The 21,779-nt window shown below is 36.8% G+C and overlaps 1 protein-coding gene across 1 annotated transcript in view; it reads left to right on the top strand.

Moving 5' to 3' along the window:
• Positions 1–21,779, top strand: part of LOC308685278 (WD repeat-containing protein 18) — a 115,830-nt gene that overhangs the window by 30,055 nt on the left and 63,996 nt on the right. The gene's annotated exons all lie outside the window — the stretch shown is intronic.

The following is a 21,779-nucleotide window of genomic DNA, read 5'->3' as shown; positions in this document are numbered from 1 at the left end:
TCGCACTGAGACATTATACTATTATACTACCAAACATGTATAATAATGTATGATGATTGTTCATATTAAACCATATAGATTTTTGGGTGAATTCAGGTAGGGATGGGTGAACGGAATGATGTGTAAATTGGGAGGTGATCAACTCAAGAGAGTTAAAATATTAATTTCCTTTGTTTTCTCAGAGAGTAGCCCTCTCTTCCAGTTCTTCCAGATTCTCCAGTCTGACAGTACCGAACAACAAGAGATTTTTGGATACTCAATGGTATTGAGGAAATTCGGTCTGTGCCTAAAAAGTCAAAGTAGGGGTGGGCGAAGATGAAAATCTTTATTTCATTATTTTATCTTTGTTATTAAAAATGTGAACAAATATGCAAATTATAAATACAATATAATATACAAATGAAATAAACAGTGCTTTATTATAGACTTCACTGTAAAATAGCCTATGTATACACTGATTCTTATTAAATGTACTGAAGTTATTCAATAAAGAGCAGTAATACAGCCCTATAAATCCGTTTGATTTTTTCCCCAAATTTCGTTTTATTTTTTCCCAAATTCGTTTTTTTTTCCGTTTAATTTTTGCAAATTCCTTTTTTTCCGTTTAAATTTTTGGGAATTCAGTTTTTTTTTACCCTTTACTGTTATTTTAGTCGTAAAAAGAGTGTGCATTTAATGTTAATGAGTAAAATGTACACAAATAAAATAGGAATGACCATAAATTTATTGAGGTAACAAACATCACATTTACTCAGTACTTTTCAGGACAAATACTGCATGATACAACGTAACACTGCACTCCAAGTACTTCAAGTAACAACAACATATTAATGGTTATGAGCTTTAAACTGTCCAGTAAAATAAATGATATTAGTTTATATAAGTTTAAATAAAAGTGCTCCATTAGCTTTTTCTTTCAAATAAAAAAAAGGACAAAAAAAAAACTCTCAATTTCAAAGATATACATAAAGTACTTATAAGAATCTTTTCCATACAGTACATTAAAGTTCATCAAAAAGAAGGCAAAATACAGCAAGTACTTCCTGAGTTATGAAATTAAATTCAAGTATTCAAGTTGTAGGACTAGTAAATCCTTGTGAGCTAACTTTCTTCATTTAAGCTTCCCACCCACGTGGTGGCCTTGCTAGCGTTATCATTGTACTTCTCCTTGTTCTTCACATGGCTTTTGGATAACAGGTGGCCAGTGCATATTTTTGCTCTCCCAGTCAACGGAATGTTGACTAAACTTACAAAACAAGAGTTCATCTGACACATAAAAGTCACGTGGGAACTGCTCGGCTCGGTACTGAGGGCTTAGCGTCGAGTTTCTTAACTTTTTCGCAGACGAAAGCAGAGCCGCGGAGAACTGCTTTGCCATGCTTTCATTGTTTTGAAGGGGGAGGGGGAGCTGAAATGACGGGAGGGGTTGTGTCGCCCATATTTTCTTCCCCCGGTCTGCATTTTCCCCAGAAATACGTTCTTCTCCCACTCAAAAACAGAACTTCATTCCAAATATGTAAAATTCCACGAAATTCTATGTTAACACTAGATTCCCGCGTTAATTTGACAATTCCGCGATTCCGTCCGCGATTCCGTGATCGCCGAAATTATAGGGCCCTACTGTAAGTGATTTTCCCTTTGTCTTTTGTTGTTTGATTAACATTAATCACATGCGGCACCAGGTTTAGGCTGCTGTCACTTTAAGACCTCTTGCACAGATCTAATATACAGACACGCATCTGGTTTTCTCCCATATGTTTCTGTGGATAGTGTGAAACATGTATTGTTCTCTGATGAGTCCACCTTCACTGTCTTTTCCACATCCATGAGAGTTATGGTGTGGAGAAGCCCCACAGAGGCTTCACACCCTGGCTGTTGCTGCGCAGAGTGAAGCACGGGGGTGGATCAATGATGGTTTGGGCTGCAATATTATGGAATCGCCTACTGTGCTTGATGGGCTGCCAAGGACTACCGAACCATTCTGGAAGACCATGTGCACCCAATGGTTCAAACATTGTACCCTGAAGGGGTTGCCATGTTTCAGCATGTTAATGCACCAATACACAAAGCAAGACTTGTGACAGAATGGTTTGATGCACATGAAAGTGAAGCTGAACTTCTCCCATGGCCTGCACAGCCACCGGATCTAAATATTTTTGAGCCACTTTGAGGTATTTTGGTGGAGCAAGTCAAAAGACTTCCACCAGCATCACATACTGACCTGGTCACTGTTCTGGAAGAGGAATGGCTCAAAATCCCTCTGGCCACTGTGAAAGACTTGTATCTGTCATTCCCAAGATGAACTGATGCTATATTGGCCGCAAAAGGAGGCCCTACACCATACTACATTTCTTTTCTTTTTTTTTTTTTCTTGAAAAAAGTCTCTCATGCTTATCACCAAGGCTGCATTTATTTGATCAGAAATACAGTAAAACAGTAATATTGTGAAATTTTATTATAGTTATAACTGATTTTTTATTTTTGTATATTTTCAAATGTAATTTAATCCTGTGATGCAAAGCTGAATTTTCAGCAGCCATTACTCCAGTTTTCAGTCTCACATGATCCTTCAGAAATCATTTAAATATGGTGATTTGCTGCTCAAGAAACATTTATTCTTATTATTGTCAATGTTTAAAAAAAACAGCTTTCCTGTTTAATATTTTGGTCGAAACCATGATATATTTTTTCAGGTTTCGTTTCCTTATTCACAATATAATTTTTTTGTAAAATTAGAAATGTCTTCACTGTCAAAATTAGAAATGTCTTTACTGTCACTTTTTAATGTGTCCTTGTTGAATAAAAATATACATTTCTTGAAGACTTTACCCAAAACTTTCAACTTTATATATTGTGTTACATAATATATAACAAATGTAGATAATCAAATATTTATTTAAAGCTTTAGTCCTTAACTTTTGGTGCATTAGCGGTTAATAAACAGAACTACATGCATATTGCAGAAGAACATATTAGCCGGAGCTACTTCTCTCTGTTTATGTCTATGATGAGTCACCGAGGTACAGTTGATGGGGAATGCCAAGATGCATGACTTCAGTTTTGGAACTATTTAAGCACAGGAAGTTCCTAGACATCCATATCTTAATCTCCGAAATACAATTTGATAGATGGGATATGTCTACGTCTTTGCCTGGTTTTGAGTGAATGTAGATCTGGGTATTGTCAGCATAAAAAATATAGTTAAGGTCAAGAGATCTTAATAATTGACAGAGTGGGGAAACATAAATACTAAAAAACAAAGGACCAAGAATTGAGCCCTGGGGGACATCAGTATTAACAGAACCAACCTCTGATCTGTGGCCATCCATGAAAACAAAGTGACTGCGATCAGAAAAATAAGATCTTAACCAGTCCAGGGGTTTCATTTATAAAACTGTGCGTAAGGATCCTTACTAAAAGTGTACGTATGCTTGAAAGCGAAAAATGGCGTACTCAGATATTCAGACTTATAAAACCCTGTGTACACATAACCTGTGCAGAATTCCCTTAATCAATCCCAGTCAGCGGAAGATTGTGCGCATGTTTTCCTTCATCTGCCGTCAGATATATATGCTACAATCAGCTTCACTAAACGGCCCAACGTGCTCGTTAGCGCGGACATTTAAAAAGGGATGGGTGTTTTCTTCAAGTGATAGGCTAGAATGAAATTATATTTGTATTATCTTGCTGTATATGTGTAATTTTCTAAAAGTGACCAAAAAGCCATTTCTCCAAAATGTTCATAGCATGGGTCAGAGTTTTCGTGCAGGTGCGGCAATTTTCCGGTTAAGTTTGTTTTTATAAATCACAACTTGTGCGTCGGAAGTGGCATACGCCTCTTTCAGGACCTATTTTGTGCATACGCAACGGTTATAAATGAGGCCCCAGAGCAGTCTCCATTACACCAAAGACAGAAGTAGTAGTAGTAAGTGATCAACGGTGTCGAAGACTGCACTTAGGTCAAGAGAATAAGGATTGACAGAACCAGCGTCAGATGCTAATGGGTGTAATTATAGGTGTACCGCAGTTATTCAGGATAAGACAAAAACACGTTTTGGAAAATGTATTCATGATGTACTTGCTTATTATAGGTAGTTTATCATATACCTTTTGTAAATTTTGAATACAAAAAAGTTATGTACTGCAGCTTTATTAATTATGCACAATATTTACTCAGAATCAACCAATAAATCACTCTTTAACTTATAAAATAATCATACATGGATGGTGGAACCCTCCCAGAGATTCTTATGATTAAATCCAGAGTATAAACTGCACTTTTTAGATCAAACTCAAGAATGTGAAACTCTAAATCTCAAGCATCAAAATATCAAAGGAGGTAGCAGCAACATCATCCCTCTAAGGTCAGCCAGAGATCGCTCTGTGGACTCACTTTAAGTGTTCCTGTGTGATCATTGAACCTCAGCGATGAATAATTTCCAGTCCTTTATGCTGATACACTGTGAAGAAGTGGAGTAGTTATTTGATCCTTCACGCTTTAAGCCTGAAACTTCAGCTCTCAATGCTGATCTATTTTTCACGTCTAACGATATTCCGGTACGATTTTGGTTGAGACTTTATGCCTGCTTTCATTGACATTGCTTTGACAGGATTACGCCAATAATCAAGCCCATTATAAAGAAGCCACAGGCATGACTGATCTACAGACTACATGCTCTGAGGATCTGTCATGAACGACTGGGTCTGCTTAGTCTTTGTTTAAGCTTGAGGTGTGCCCACGGTACACAGGCGTTCAATGTCACACTGAGTGCTTTCTCTCATTACCCACAATCCCCCATGGGGATTTTGCAGGACCGGTTGCTGTCATTGTAGATCTCTAGTGAGGAGATATGGGAGAACGAGGTGTGTTTGGCTATGGTAAAAATAAAGGGGAGTTTACCAAAGGGCGACTGACCCCTCTCTTTCTCTGGACCGTGACTGCCACGCCATCACAGGTGCAGGATGTGGAAGTATCAGCGAACACCCCGAGAACGTTGTAGGAATGAATGTCCTGACAAAACATGCTCATGGCTCCCGTATAATCAGCCTCGTCTCACGCTGTCAAAAACCATTTGAACGCTGTGGCTGCTGTCAGGGTCTCAGGACCTATCTATATCAGAATTTATCAACCCCCATACCCCCATAGGAGTCAGCGATTAAAAATTTGTTTGTGGTGTCCATGGGAATGCCGCTCGCACTGTTTAATTGGGCCAAGGCTGTGACACGTTCTGCTCTCGGCTGTTTTAAATGATGCTTGTGTCACGGGCTTCCTGTGCAGATACTGTCATGGCTGGTTTAAGGCTGATCCTTACTGACTCACAGACGGCTCTGCTGCCACATGCCTCCAGTCACTTGTGGCAGATAGCAGGGGGTTCATCCGACTGTATTTTGACGTTGATGCATATTCGCCAGCCGTTGTCTTATTCTAGAGAGCTGGATGCCAACGTGAATCTTTTGGGGAAGACCATAGTTTAATATTGATTTTGTTTGTTTAATTTAAGTGACATTGTTATGAACGTATGCAACATTGTGAATGAGTAGGGGTATAACAATATATCGCACAAAAATGCATCAATATGTATCGTGGATAGTGGCAATCTGTATTATAAAATTTCTGTGAGTTTTAGTGTCAGGACTACATCAAACTATTATATATAATGTTGAATTAGGGCTGCACGATATTGGAAAAAAATTACATTGCAATATTTTTTTCCAAAAGATATATTGTGATATTGTGAGCCATCAATCCAGGCTGCTTTAAAACTTTCACAGAGACCTCAAACAGAAAGCACAAAGCCTTTCTTTAAAGCGAATTTCGTTTTGTATTAATTGTATCTTCATTTTAATCAGTGTTTCATTATCCAATTTCCTGGATTTAATAAATAAAAAAGTAAATATAGCAGACAATAGATTATCACGACACGGAGGCGCCAGCGCCTGAACTGGAGCTTAAGCTATCATCCATGAACCGAAACTCAGCGTATAAGGTAGCCTACTCGCCTCACACACCTAAATTTTTTTTTGAAATATATCTATTATCTACAGAAAACCCTACTTTTAAAACAGAACCATTCAAAACAAAATAAAACTATGTAATCCGTATGAAATGTGCATTTCTCTCCGGCGCGTTCACTACTGCGAAGATTGCGAGTCACTATCGTCAACTTCATCTTTGCAGCCGACACAGAAAACACTTGTTTATTAATAAACAATTAAAATGTCTCATTGCAATATTTTACATATTTATAATCATTACTTTTGCTGGTTCTTTGTGACAGCTTTTAGGTGCCGTTTACATGAACGCGTCACTGCATCAGCACCGAAAACAGAGAGAGAGAATAAGATTTTTTATTATTATTTTGAGGAATTATAGCCTAATGAACAAACAAACATCTGTTAAGATGTAAAAGTGTTGGGTGTAGGCGGTGAGCAGCGGCACAGCGAACCAATCACTATGCAGGCATGTGGAACTTGCATGTCACCCCAGCATTTTTCCATTTGGATAAAGAAAATCTGTATTTATTTAAAAAACATGCCATTTTCATCCTGCCCAATGATATCCTACAAACAATGTTGATATTGGAGAATATGGAAACAAATATAGTGAATGTAATGTAGGCTATGCAGTATATTATGTGCAAAAAGGTGGTTAAAATCACATTACATTCTAACAAAAATAATGCTTTTGTTTTTAAATTGACTAAAGGCTAAACTAAAAATGAAAATAAAAACAAAAGAACTTAGCCTGCGTTTGATTACCCCGTTATAATGGTCACTTTCATAAAAATATACTTGTAGGTTTAAAATTCCCCATATGGCATATTTATTGTTTCCAACAACAAATATTTTAGCAATATGTATATTTTAGTCAGAATTATTGCGCTACTATTCTATTGTGCTCCGTCTGTTTGGCCCGCATGCGCGCGGCGTCGCTCATTCACGGAAGCTTGAATATTAGCGGAGATTCAATTGCAGAAGCTCGTCCTCTCCTGACAGTGAAATGGACATATTTGTTTGACTTTCTAACATTTACAGATGGAGAATATACCTGTGAAATGTAAGTTAAGCACTGAGGAAAGCAACACATCTCAAACGCATTAAACAGCGCAAGTATTTATCTGTCAGTCAGCAACAGTATCTGTCAGTTAGCATCTTACAGGGCAAGCTGCTTTAAACTTGTTAACTATATCTTACCAGTTATTTTGAAGCCCTTAATATAAGCTTGTGTCATGTTTAGGACAAATTGTACTTGGCTATGTACTTTCACTGCGGCAGCTCACACTGCGTCTTCCGCTGTTTTTCAGATGTGCTCGTATCAAACTACTGTATCAATATAAACGGTATTGCCTCATTCCATATCGTTTCAAAAAAATATATCGATATATCGTACAAACTCGATATACCGCCCAGCCCTACGTCACGTGCAAAGTATCAATACACCATGGGTGCTACTACCCTTCACATTGCATGTTCTATGGAGCTATTCTTGCGCCAATAAAAATGAACGTAGCTTTTCAAGAAACTAATGAAAATATAAATTGAAACTAAATAAATTATCTCTAAAACTGAAAAAGAATAAATCGCAGGCAAATTTTTTGACTTCGTTTTTAATACACTGCATGTTTTGCTAACTATTTCTCATATTTCAATCGCTGATCTGAACTTACAAATGCGCTTCCAGAGTTTTCATTTAGGCTTCTGAAGTTTTCGTTTTCACTCCCAGAGTTTTCGTTCGCCGTTCTGACACATTTCTCTCGTGGGGGCGGGGCTAATAGCAGTGTGTTCTCATTGGTTACTGAGCTTTTGATTGATAGCTTCGTGACCTGGAAGTGAAGACGTCAGTGGTGTGTTTATGTGTGGATGTGAGCGTCTGTAATCGCAGCTTTCTATTTCATTTTAGTGATAAGTTATGTTTGTTTTTTAATTTTATCTGTATTTACCTGCTGCTACTACTTAGTTACTACTACTTACTACTACTCACAAGAGATCTATTCAGTCTATTCAGGTGTAATTGCACATTAAAGTACTGTCTGTATATAATACTTAAAATATTGTAGTGTCCAATGTTTTTGGAGAATATTTGTTTATTCCTGATGATTATTTTGCATGTTAGGCTCTGATTAGGTTCAGCTGTTACAATTTAAAGAGAATATTAGCAAACGTGTGTGATATATTCAGCCGTCAAGAAAGTCAAACTTCAACCAGGTAATCAAGGTTGGCATTTGGCAACCATGGCCATCACACTACTCATTGTTAGCATGATATACGTTTACACCATCAAATTTAATGATCACTTAAATAAGAGGAATTTAAACAAAATGAAAATTACAGTCGTGGCCTGCTGTCAGATACAGACCTCAAAGGGCATTTCATTACATATGTCACACAAAGAATGTTCTTATTGCCATTTTTTTTAATTGATAATTATATTTAGTTATTTCATTTAATTAACATTTTCATTTAATTTAAATATATTTTAACAATCATCAACCGTTTCAATCGTGACTTATACAACCAGTTAAATTAATGTAATTGAAAATATGAATTCAAATAAATGTACATTCTTTATTGTCACTAAAGCATATACACAAGTATCAGAGTGAAGGTCTTGGATGCAATTATGTTGTGACCGGAAAGACCAGAATCCACAAAACATTAACTGCATAATATACATGCAATGCACAGTATTCTCATGATATACATTACTATACAAAATGCACAATTACAAATACAGAATACATTTTAAAAATTAATATACATTTTAAATGTTGCAATGATTCTTTAAACAGTTCCTGTTGCAGTACAAGTAACAAAGCAGTGACTGGACACAAGCAGAACAAGGATTGTCCACCCAAAACATGAGCATTCTCTCATCATTTAGGCTACTCTCCTTCATGCCATCCCAGATGTATATGACTTTCTTCTTCATATAAACATAGACAAAGATATTTAAGGAAATAATCCATCTCTGTGAGTCCATAATACAAGTGGATTGTAACCAATGTACGTATGATTTTTAATAGTTAAAACAGTTTACATTATTATTATTATTTTATCTAGCGTATTGTTTGACTTCAGAAGGCATTGATTCAGCCACTGAGGTCGCATGGATTACCGTCAGCTCACTGTGTGTGATTTTTAAAGCGTCTTTTGGACTCGCAGAGATGGATTACTTTCCTTACAATCTTAATTCGTGTGTATCTGTAGAAAGAAAGTAAAATGTATCTGGGACAGCTTGAGGGTGAGTAAAATAAGAGAGAATTGTATTTTTGGGTGAACTATCCCCTCAACATTCATATGCTATTGGTATGCTAATCCAAGATTAGCATAGTTTAATACGAATAAAGTGAAACCTCTTGTGTACTTGTGAACTATGTTTGTTTTAATCTAGAGGAAATTGAAATATTTGCTATATTAAAATAAATCAGGTGACTGAAGATCAAGATCCCAGTTATTCAAAGGTGATGTGTCTGAACAAAGTAAGATTATTGTCTGACAGGGACAGTGGATCTCTGGTACTATCACTCCATCAGCATCACTCTGTGTCAGCATCAGTTTTATGGAAAAGTTGCTCCACTCCCTGGAAAATGAGAGAAGAAATGTATTATAATCTAACAATACAAACTGCTTTGAACTCCCCATACAGTAACAATTTGCAGACTTAAAATATTTATTATATATACAGTATATTTAAGGGATTTTACAGTACTAAATATTTACCTCGGAATCAAGCAGCATTTATCATCTGTAATACTGTTGTGCAACCAGTAGATGGCTGAATAGCCCTATATATAAACATATGGATGTGTATTACCTAGTAGCTGGATGTTTTCAGTCATAATTACTTGCATGTATTAAGTTTTTAATGTGGACATATATTTATTATTAAAGACTATTAAAGATTTAACATTTGTCAAATAAATGTTCATTTGAAGTGCACTTTTTTCATTATTATTAGTCAAATATGGACACAGAAAAAGCATTTTGTTACTCATACTAGCTACATATAATAGCTTTATTAGTCATCTTTATCACACAAAAGTAATCAGAATAAATACTGCAACCAGGGCGATACTTCAAAATAATTGAGTGTTTACATATTACGAACAGAGACGTGGTCAAGTCGTGTCTCTCCTCTTTCAAAAACTCTGCATCGCAAATTAATCAGAAATTGAGGAATTCAGGTTTAAATAGCTTTATTGGCATGGTAAAAAAGGCTTTACATTGCCAAAGTTGAATCAGGCAGTGATTGACAGCACTCTGGTCCTATGGCATCGGTCATTGACTGATACAGTACAGATAGGCTACTGTACAGTACTCTAGCTCAAAGTTGTTTGGGGTGGCTGGGGGGAAATATGATCTAATCGAAGCAAATATGATCTAATCGAAGACTGTAACCGAATGTAGATAAACAAGTCATGTAATGATTGGGCTAACAGTTAAATCAAGACAGCACAGCTCAGCTGTATAATGTTATGGGCTCTCACTGAGCTCTAATGCCTCTCCACCTGAAAAAAGCCAGTACTGTATTATAAATAGTATTAGTATAGTATAAAAAAAAATAAAAATCAGACTTACCACGAGTAGGCTTATCCAGTAACGTTATCCTCCTGATATAGCGACGATGACTAATGATAAATATCATTCGTCTGTACTATTCCTTCTATAAGAGATCATCTCAACAATATAGTGTAGCAGCAAATAAATACAGATATAAACTTAATATCGCTAAAATGAAATAGAAAGCTGCGATTACAGAGCTCACATCCACACATAAACACACCACTGACGTCTTCACTTCCAGGTCACGAAGCTATCAATCAAAAGCTCAGTAACCAATGAGAACACACTGCTACTAGCCCCGCCCGCACGAGAGAAATGTGTCAGAACGGCGAACGAAAACTCTGGGAGTGAAAACGAAAACTTCAGAAGCCTAAATGAAAACTCTGGAAGCGCATTTGTAAGTTCAGATCAGCGATTGAAATATGAGAAATAGTTAGCAAAACATGCAGTGTATTAAAAACGAAGTCAAAAAATTTGCCTGCGATTTATTCTTTTTCAGTTTTAGAGATAATTTATTTAGTTTCAATTTATATTTTCATTAGTTTCTTGAAAAGCTACGTTCATTTTTATTGGCACAAGAATATCTCCATAATGTTCCGGCTCATGCGCACATCGCGATGTCGATTTTAAAACAGAATATCGTTAAGCCCTATGTTGAATATAATGGATAATATTGCAGTGAGGGAATATTTGTGGGTCCTGATAATGCAAAATTACTTATGTTGTTACCAGTAAAAAGTGGCCTACATTATTTTAAATATATAGCCAGTGACAGAGTGCAAGCATGTTCGTCTAAAAATATTCTGTATTTTCAGCTTTAGAAACATGAGTATTTTTATTCTGGTGTCACTATTGTCCTGTGCATTGGATTATCTGCACTAAGTACAAGCCTATTCATTTCCATCCCCAATGTAATACCAAATTTAGCATTTTAATCAACAGTACATTTTTTGTTAACCTTTTACTATATGTCTTGGAGTATCACATTAATATTGTATTGAGTTCAAGTATCGTAATATCTATCGAATTGTGACATGAGGGTATCGTTACACCCTTATGAATGAAGAATGTATTCATGTTTTTTACAATTACTTTCCATGTACAGTAAAGTCATCTTTATTTAGATAGCGCTTTATACAGATTGTTTCAAAGCAGCTTTACAGTGATAAACAGGCGAATGATTCAATGATGCAAACATAATTTAGTTCTGCTGTAAAGGAGCTCTAGAAAGACAATAGTAAACAGTCATTATTCAGCTGAAATCAGTTCAATGTTAAATCAGAACAGTAGTGTGTGAGATGATCGGTGCTGAGAGAGTTGATGAGCATTGCAAATACAACAACACAAGGCTGCAAGGTGTTGAGAGTCCTCAACTTGAACTTAATCATCATCTGCACTTAGTCCTGTTTGCATGCTATACCATCCACCACTTTACTGAACGACAGGGAAACCTTTCTGTTCACTGAACCAAAGAGCTTTGAAGATACCATTTAAATTAGATTGAAATGCAGCCAAAATCTTGCTGGAATAGGTTCAAATGCAATAGTCCTTCATTTGATTTTGGGATAGTTTTTTTTTTGCACTTGAAGTGGTCTTGCACCAACTTGACTTTCATTAGTTTTATTGTGTGCTTACCTGTAATGAATCTGCTTTCAATTTTACCCCTGGTTTCACAGACAAGGCTTAAGACTAGTCCTAGACTAAAATGCATATTTTAGCTTTTTTAACTGAAAACAACTTTTTTTTTTTTTTGTCTCAAGATGCACACCAGTAATGTTTTTTGCTAAGGCACATTTATAAAAACATTTATAAAAACGACTTAAATGTCCTAATTTAACTAAGGCCTACTTCTTTACTCTTAATCTAAGCCCTTTCTGTGAAACTGTCTTAGATGCTTATGTCCATACATTTTTTTATGGTTAACATAAAATAAAATAATTATTTATAAAATAAAAAGAGTTAAATTTACTTAAACTAAACTAAAATTGAAAACAAAATTAAGAAAGTGGTGCAAAATAAAGTTTTCAAAGCTAAAACAACTATAATTTCTGTCTCATTCTGCAGTTCTGAATGGACATACTGTACAGCTCTTTCTTGTTTGTTCAACAACTTGAAATCACTGCATTTCTATCTATGAGATATGGTGTGAAGCTTGTTGATCAGGTTCAATGTCAAAGTTGTTTTGCTTTCCAGTCAAATGTCTGAGTCCTTACCCTGGCTTCCTTCTCGTTCATGAATTTTATAAAGGATTATTTGAGGTCAGAAACTGATTTCAGTCAGCTCTTCAAGCTGCAGATCTGCTGGCCTTGAATGGACTTCATCTTCATTATAATGGATAGCGGGTTGAGTCAGTCATTGCAGTATATTGCATTTTATATATAAATAAATACAGCCTAAAGGTATGTGAAATGAATAAGCTATATGAAAAGTTTAGGAAATAGAACTGAAAATGCAGTCATGACAGAATTTAAAGGATTTTTTTTTTTTTTTTTATGTGTCAACTAGTAAATGTGCTTTTTGTTTCTTTATGGGTGTTTCTTAAAGTATGGGCACTTTTTAATTAAACCCATTTCAGTGGGAACTGGTGCTTTTCAAGAGTGGAGATTAGGGATGCGCGGTATACCGGTACTGCAAAAATACCGGTATATATTATATTTCAAACGGTACAATATCATAATTTTGCTCAATTCGGTATTTAATGCGCTGCTGTTTCGAAGTTCACCGCTAGGCGGCAGTGCGCTACCCAAACTGACGCGGGTCACGCACAACCGGCAAACGGTGACAACGGAGGAACACGATGGATCAAACCAGGGGGGCAGCGTTTCATATTATGTTGAAGCTTCCCCGGGCGCCGCCATTGGCTATCAGACCATCACCTGCTGTTAGCATCCCATTGACTCCCATTCATTTTGGCGTCACTTTGACAGCGAATAACTTTACATCTGAGGCGTTTAAAGACTCCATTTGTCCATTATTTATTTCTAAAGAAACACGAAAATGTAGAAAAGGCTCCATTACCTTGTATCTTACGTTATGGCCCCGTAGAAGCAGTTTTTGTAAAAATAGGCTAACGATTGCGTCATACCAACGCGACTCTCTGTCGCACAGTAGAGAGATTACCGTATGGACAGGAGGAGAAGCTCGCTCGCAATCGGGGGGACGTGGAGACAAAATGGCAAAGTAATTAATCAGAATACTTAGCAAAAGTTTCTCCTGCTCCAGCTCATGGACACCTCCTACTCACACTCTCCGTCTCTGCAAGTTTCGGAAGGGAATGATTCAGATTTCGCTTGGCACAGCTACTAGAAGACAGACGGGTTGCTCACGTCACATCTACGTCGTCAAGCTCAGTGTGAGTCTGCGCAGTACGCTCGACCATCAGGAAGTTTGTGCTTCTAATTGACTTCACTTGCCTCCGTTGAATCCAATGGGGTCGCTGTGTCCAGTTTATATACTGTCTATGGATCAAACAGATGAAGCTCATTCTACACGCCCGAAATTAATAAAAAAAGAGAGCAGTAGGAGTGAAATATAGCATTACTTTGCCTACAAAAGTAATGAGAAAGGTGAAGCAACAGACCTCAATGCACCACTCTACAAACACTGCTTTAAATTTGCGACGGGAGGCAACACATCAAATCTGGCTAACGTTGAGCACTTGTTACTTGATCATCCTGACTTGTTCAAAGAGTTCAGAGATCGACAAGTGAGTCCATCATTCAACTGTTTTAATTTAGACTTTTATTCATAGCGCACATACATAAAAGCTTATCAATTAAATATGACACGGTAAACACGAAAGCTCAAATGTGCTTGCATGACACGCTAGAACCAATGAAGTTTAGGTCTCATAATTTTTGCACTTTCAAACAATCATATATTAATTGAATTTGAATGAATAAAGAGATTAGTGATATTAATTTTAGTATTAGTGATAGTAAAATGAATGGCATATCACTGCTGCTGTGGCGAATGCGACCCCTAGAGGAATCTAAGGAATCTAGAGTAATAGTAGTAATATGGATATTACTAATATGAATGTTAGAGTAACACTTTACATTTAAGCTATTTTGTCAACATTCATTAGGTAACCTGACCTAACCGTATTATAGCATTTATTAATCTAGATCAATCAGTAATTATTATTTAAATATACTAATACATGTTTAGCATGTTAACATTACGTTATATGCAATGCATTAAACTAATATGAACCCAAACACAAACCAAACAGTAATCAAACCAAGATGAATAAATGCTATAAATGTTGATAATTCTCTGTTAATGCATGACAGCTAAAAATGAGTCATTTCATTATTCTATTATTATTCTATATTAATCAATTATTATAGATATTAACCTATTTTAATTGTATCATTTCAGGTTTCTTTCTTTCTTTTTTTTCAAAATCAAAATTTAATCTACTGTAAGTTCCCTGACTGTTTTTTATTTATTTATTTATTTTAACATTTTGATACTTTTTGTTTGCACATTCAGTACTGCAGAGTTTCAAGCAGTGTTTTTTAATAAAATTGTTTCAATTCACTTAAATTTTGAGGCTGGTTATTTGTCACCTGTGGTATCGATTTAGTATCGATACCGAGGTATTAGGTTCTGGTACCGTACCGAAACCAAAATTATGGTATCGAGCCATCCCTAGTGGAGATGCACAGACATCACTTATCAATGACAAAATATGTACACTCCGGGCCAAGACAAAAAAGGGAAATATTTATTTATTATTTTTATTTTTTTGGTCTTATCTATTTTAATCACAAATCACTGGTCAGGCAACTAGCAAGAATTGCAAAAATACTGTAGTAACTTTGCATGGAATAGCCTTCCCGTTTGTTTTCTTTAAATGTTTTAAGCCGTGTGGGAAAACTTGCAGACAGCTTTATACAGGAAGAAGAAACCGTGTTGTTTCACAATGTTTATGACTTCAAAATGTTCATGAGTAGTTGAAAAATGTCTCCCAATTAGTTTGAGTTTATTGTGAGGCCGGAGCATTGTCTTGTTAAAAAAAATAACATCTGATCATTCCACTTTAGATGACAACTTTTCAATTGTGGGAAACAAGCCATTCTACAGTATTCACATGTACTCCAAAGTAAATTGACTAAATTACTTTTTAAATGACTTTTCACAGTGAATTAGCTCACCAATACCAGCAGCTAAAAGGCTCCCCACACAATGGCACCTCTTCCTCCTTGCTTCACTGTCGTAGAGATGCATTTATTATTATATTTCTCTCCAGATTTTCAAAGACACCGCTCTGGAGCTTCACCATGCAACTCGTGTTTCAATGTGATTCATCTCTCCACAAAACTCACAACCACTCTGAATCTAACTTCCAAAGGTGTCAAGTAACGAAGTACAAATACTTTTTACTTATGTAGAAATTTTGGGTATCTGTACTTTACTGGAATAATTATTTTTCAGCCGACTTTTTTCTTCTACTCCTTACATTTTCACGCAATTATCTGTACTTTCTACTCCTTACATTTTAAAAATAGCCTTGTTACTCCTATTTCATTTTGGCTCGTTTTCATTCAGGCTTGTCATTGTAAAAAAAAAAAAAATCCCTATCCAGATAAATCTTGCCATCCGGATAGAGTGAATTTGATTGTGGTTGGATGAGAAGTACAAACATATACCATGAAACTGCTCATGGCCACACATATGGTTCTTTTGCACTTTCACACTTATGGTATTTGCATTGTACTAAAATGCATTCATTTTCAATATATGCGGCAGAAACAGGTAGCCTAGTGCATCCCAAATTTTTCAATATTAACATTTTAATATAACATTATAGTCATTATGGCCTTTAGAAAAATGTTTTTTTGAGGAGGTGGGGTAGTGCACCATAGGCCCCTGTGCCTAAGCTTTTGTCCTTAATGGAATTATTTTCCTTACATTACTTTTACTTATACTTTAAGTAGTTTTGTAACGAGTACTTTTACACTTTTACTTGAGTAAAAAGCTTGTGCTATTTGAGACCTTTTTTCAATGATATATGACACGTTTATCTTTATGTAATATGATTTTACTAATCACATTTTCATATAAAGTAGTTATTTTTTCCCGCTATGAAAATAGAGCACTTCTAATATGTCAGCAAATTTGAAAGCACTTGTTAAGTGATGGTCATTTTCCCTATATTCACTGTAGAAATAAAGCTGCTTCTCGCACTACCACTAAACAGTGAAATTTTTTTCTCAACTCTCGTCATGATATTTGTTGGCTCCAGTCACTCGCTCCCATTTGTGTTCTGTCCCCTTTAGACAAAGTAGTCGTCATCAGATTGCCATCAGTCAAGTTTTTTGATGTTTAATCCTTCCCACTGTTGTTCATTACTCATCTGAGCTCAATAGCATCAGCTACAGTGGATTACAGTCTGTCAGTCACCATAGATGAATTATTCTGTCTGTCATTGCCATGAGGGGATTCTGGGAGGTCACGTCGCACAAAGAGCTGGGCTTGTTAGCACAAGAGGGATGGAGAGGTGTCTCTGTGTCTAACTGCAGACCGATCACTTTTGGGTATTTAATGATGTGGTTAGAAATGTCTGATGTATGCATGGATTGACAAACTAGAACAGAGTTCAGGCAGGAACTGCCCATACCGAGGCACTGCATGACCTTTGACTAGTGCATTGAACAGCCTGATTTATTATGGTCAGTTAATTATGTTGAACATTACCTGACCTTTGCCCTACATGTTTAGAAGTAATCGTTTATGCCTATGGTTTCTCATTAGGGCTCACACTTTTATCAAGATTTGAATTGTAAGGGGTTTTACAGTCAAAGACCCAGAACCAGATATGATGAATGAAGACCCGGAGTCAGAATTATAATAAATTAAAGAAAAGATTTACTGAAGATAGTTTGCTGTTTCATCAGCAGAAGTCAGCTTACAGTTACAAAGATCACAGCAGTTATACCCTTCACCAAGGTCTAAGCTACGTCCTTGCTTCAGGTTAAATGATTCTCATTGGCTAAGAAATAGATAAACATAGTAATTTTCCACACATATACAGATAGACTGAAGCATATCTCCATTGATAATGCGGCTGACACTCGGACCCTGAAGTTAGGCACTTCCAGGTCGCAGATTTGGGTTGCTGGGCGCCAGCATGTCCAGAACAACAACTCAGTCAATATCCAATAATGGCAGTGGTTCCTTAACCTGTAACAAAGAGGACTAACACACACACAGCGACACACAGCTTCATCAAGGTTGGATTTGGCCAGGCTCTAACTATAAACAGGAGAGTCCTCTCAAAACATCGAGATAATGCGTTCTTTCTCTCAAGGAGAGGACACTTTAGTACTGGGGTGGGGAACGTTGATCCTGGAGGGCCATTGACCTGCAGAGTTTAGCTCCAACCCTAATCAAACACACCTGAAGCTAATCAATGTCTTCAGGATTACTGAAGTTGCAGGCAGCTGAATGTTTTTTTCAGGGTTGGAGCTAAACTCTGCAGGACAATGGCCCTCCAGGATCAACGTTCCCCACCCCTGCTTTAGTATAACGCAGTATAGTAAAGCTTTAACAAAGAAAAGGTCCCTTAAACTATAGACTTCAATGACCCCTGTGACCATTGCTGTCAGAGTACCCTAGAAAAAACAGATGAATGTATTGACACATGTTGAAGACATTTCTTAATAAAACAAAACATCTTTCCATATTTCATTTCTGGAAGCCGAGCTAAATGAGCAAGCACTGTTACTGCATTCAGATATCAAATACAGACATTAGAGAATACATGAAAAGAACATTTCAGTAATCACACTAGTAACTTCTATAACAAAGTAAAATCTCACAAGCCTAGAGAAGTCATTCATCTAATGTGATATTTAGAAGGAAAAATATTAATTAATACCTTAATTATAATCACTCATTACATATACATTGAAGCAGCTGTTTATTCCAAAATCCACACCCTTCAGAATTATCTCTGGTGCAGGTCATAGACTGAAATACTGGCTGGACATATTAATTGGCTAATAATTGACCATTCAGAAAATGAACATTGGATTATAACTATGCCAGTAGGCAGATTAATTGAAGTAGTCATTCTACTTGGTGTTTTGGAAATTTTTATTTCAAGTTTTTCTTAAAATATTAATTTTAGTTCTTACAATTCAAGACATCAAGTTATTATGTTATTCAAGTAGACATAGAGTAAATTATGCATAATTATATGCAATTAATCCTAAACCAAAACCTAATCCTACCCTAACCCTATAGTAAGTACATGTTGTTAATTATTATTACTCAGTACTTAAATATATAATTACACTGTAACAATGACACCTTAAAATAAAGTGTAACCTAAAATTGTATTTTAAATATAATTTTAAATTAAATAAAATTTTACAATTATTGTTATTATAGATTTATACTTAGTATATACTTAGAATGTCAGCCACTCTGTCTGCTCTCTAGATATCTCCATGTTTTTCCTCAAGAATTTACATAAATTATGGATATATTAAATTATATGGGTTTTATTCTGAATATCTTTTCTCAGTCAGTAAGTGTGACTATTCGATAATGGGCAGTTTCCTTTCGCTCTTGACATTTTATGACAGGGTCATGGGCATTGATCCTTTTCAGTCAAAATTATTTTACGGTCAGTTTGTCTTCTTTATGATGGGACATCAATCCAGCTGGACTCGTGCAGGGAAGGGTGTCGGAGCTCCTCTGTTAAATTATCATTGTACAAGCTCACACACAGTATGTTCTTGCTCACTAAGTAGAAACTTTCACTTCAATTTTATATTTCCATTGATTTAAAGATCCTTTAAAAAGCAGCTGTAAATTAGAGAATAATGGTTGTTCTCTAGCTACTACTAGCTCTGCAAGAATAGATCTTTCACTTGGACAAAAATTTTGTGTTGTTGGCTCAGCAATCTCACTGCAGAGAACTTGAGCTTTCCAAAGCTGAGCTTCTGAGCTGTCTAATGTCCACTTCAGCACTTTCTCTGAGACGATAACACTGCATTACCCCTGAACCAATTAGAGATCATCAGACTTTTTGGCAAAAGTGTTACCGTTACGCTGGAAGTTGGAACGGAAAGGTGTAGATGTTGGAGAGATGGAGATCTTTGTGGTTTATATAATCCTGGGGGAAGCACAGTCCTGACATACACAGAGTAATGGTTAAGTCTTTGTCTTTTGTATTCACTCTTATCTGTGTCTCTTTATTCTTTTCTCTGTCTGCCTCTCTCATGATTAATTTCTAGATTAATCAATGCCAACATCAAAAACCTAATGATTTATGTAGTTGTTTTTATCCAGCTGAATCACATCGAAAGATCTGACGCAAAAGAACGGTTCGTTCACAAAGCAGATATCGTGACTTCTCTCATGAACTGTCACGAAGGTCAAGATTTTAATTGCTTTTCTTAAATTTTGGACCGTTTCTATCATAAAACTTAAGACTTCAGAAGGTTGCATACAAGTCTTATGGACCACGCTTATCATACTTTTAGTCTTATCATACTTTTAATCTAACTGAAAATATAAACAAACATGTATTCTGATTCACAGAATGTAACAACACGAAGTGCACACTGTACAAAAGAAACATTTAGTGCAAACTGAAGCAAAAGGACATCAAGGGCATAGGGACATTAGCATACATACTTAGTATACATAATGTGACCGAGACAGATTTACATTATTAAAAAAATAGACACAGAAGTGACGTAAGTGCTTCAGACAATGTGATGTGCATGTAAATGTGTTTTCCAGGTGAGCCTGGATGGCAGTAAGGATTTGAAAGTGTCCAGTGCATAATATACTGAGAGAGGAGAAAGACAGAGAAAGTATTGGGACACCAAGGATCTTTGCAGCAGTATTCACTGTCCACTATAGGGTATTGTGTCACTGCAGTCTCCATACCAGACAGTGATGCAGTTGGTCAACAGAATCTCAGTGGTGCCCCTGCAGAGTGTGTTTGAGGATGGGTGGAGGGAGACTTGCTCTTTTCAGCCTGCAGAGTAATTGGAGGCACTGCTTGCCCTTCTTGGAGGATGATGTAGTGTAGAGGTTGTCAACAGAGATGCTCAAGGTGAGAGGCCAAGGTGTGCACCTCCAGGGATTTAGTGATGCTGACTCACTCCATGGTCGAGCCATTGATGGTCAGTTGGAAGTGTTCAACAGAGTTTCTCCTGAAGTCATTCAGAACCTTTCTTTTCTTCCCTACATTGAGGGACAGGTTATTTGCACCATGCCATTGAACAAGTTTTGCCACTTCCTCTCTGTAGAGTGTTTCTTCATTGTTTCTGAAGAGGACTACCGCAGTTGTGTCATCTGGAAACTTGATGATGTGATTAGAGCTGAACTTAGCAGTGCAGTTGTGGGTCAGAAGTGTGAAGAGCACCGGGCTGAACACCCGTGCTCATTACGGTAGTGCTAGAGGTGCTGTGGGCGTCATGGACTCACCGAGGTCTTCTTATTAAGAAGTCCAGGGTCCAGTTAAAGAGGGAGATGTTGAGGCTTACCAAATTCAGGTAACTGATGAACTGTTGTGGAGGTAGGAAGATATTGCAATGGTTTGGACGGCAAGTAACCTGGAGCAGATAGAGTTTGTTATGAGACTGCACTTGATGTGATGCATGACTAACCTCTCAAAGTACTTCATGATCAGGTTCAGTGCTATGGGAAGGAAGTCATTCAGGCAGGTCATGGATGAATTGTTTAGTACGGGTGGTGGTGATGAGACGTGGGGATGACTGCTTGTCTCAGTGAGGTGTTAAAGATGTCTCTTAGGACATCTGTCAGCTGTTCTGCACAGTCTCTTAGTTCATGGCCAGGTATGTTGTCAGGACCCCCAGCTTTGCGTGGGTTATTACTAGATAGGGTCTTCCTTGCGTCGATTGAAGACCGACAGATCACCTGGTCATTAGGAGGTGTAGCTCTTTTCCGTGCAAGTCTGTCATTCTGCATTTCGACCCGTGCATTGAGTGCATCTGGGAGGGATGTGTCATCATCACAGACCCGTGGCAGGGGCTTGTAGTCTCTAATGGTCTGAATGGCTTGCCACAGGCTCTGTGTGTGCTGTTGGTGAAGTGATTTGTTGATTTATTTTTATTTTTTGTGTGTGGGCATACAACTGTTTTGCCGCCTTGATGCCATGTGACAGATTGGCTCTTGTTTCTTTGAGGACTGCTTTATCTCCTGATTTGAATGCAACATCTCAG

Source organism: Scardinius erythrophthalmus (genome assembly GCF_964197995.2).
Source record: "Scardinius erythrophthalmus genome assembly, chromosome: 25".
Classification (NCBI taxonomy): domain Eukaryota; kingdom Metazoa; phylum Chordata; class Actinopteri; order Cypriniformes; family Leuciscidae; genus Scardinius; species Scardinius erythrophthalmus.
The sequence above is the reverse complement of the archived record's forward strand: the minus strand, read 5'-3'. Positions and strand labels throughout refer to the sequence as shown.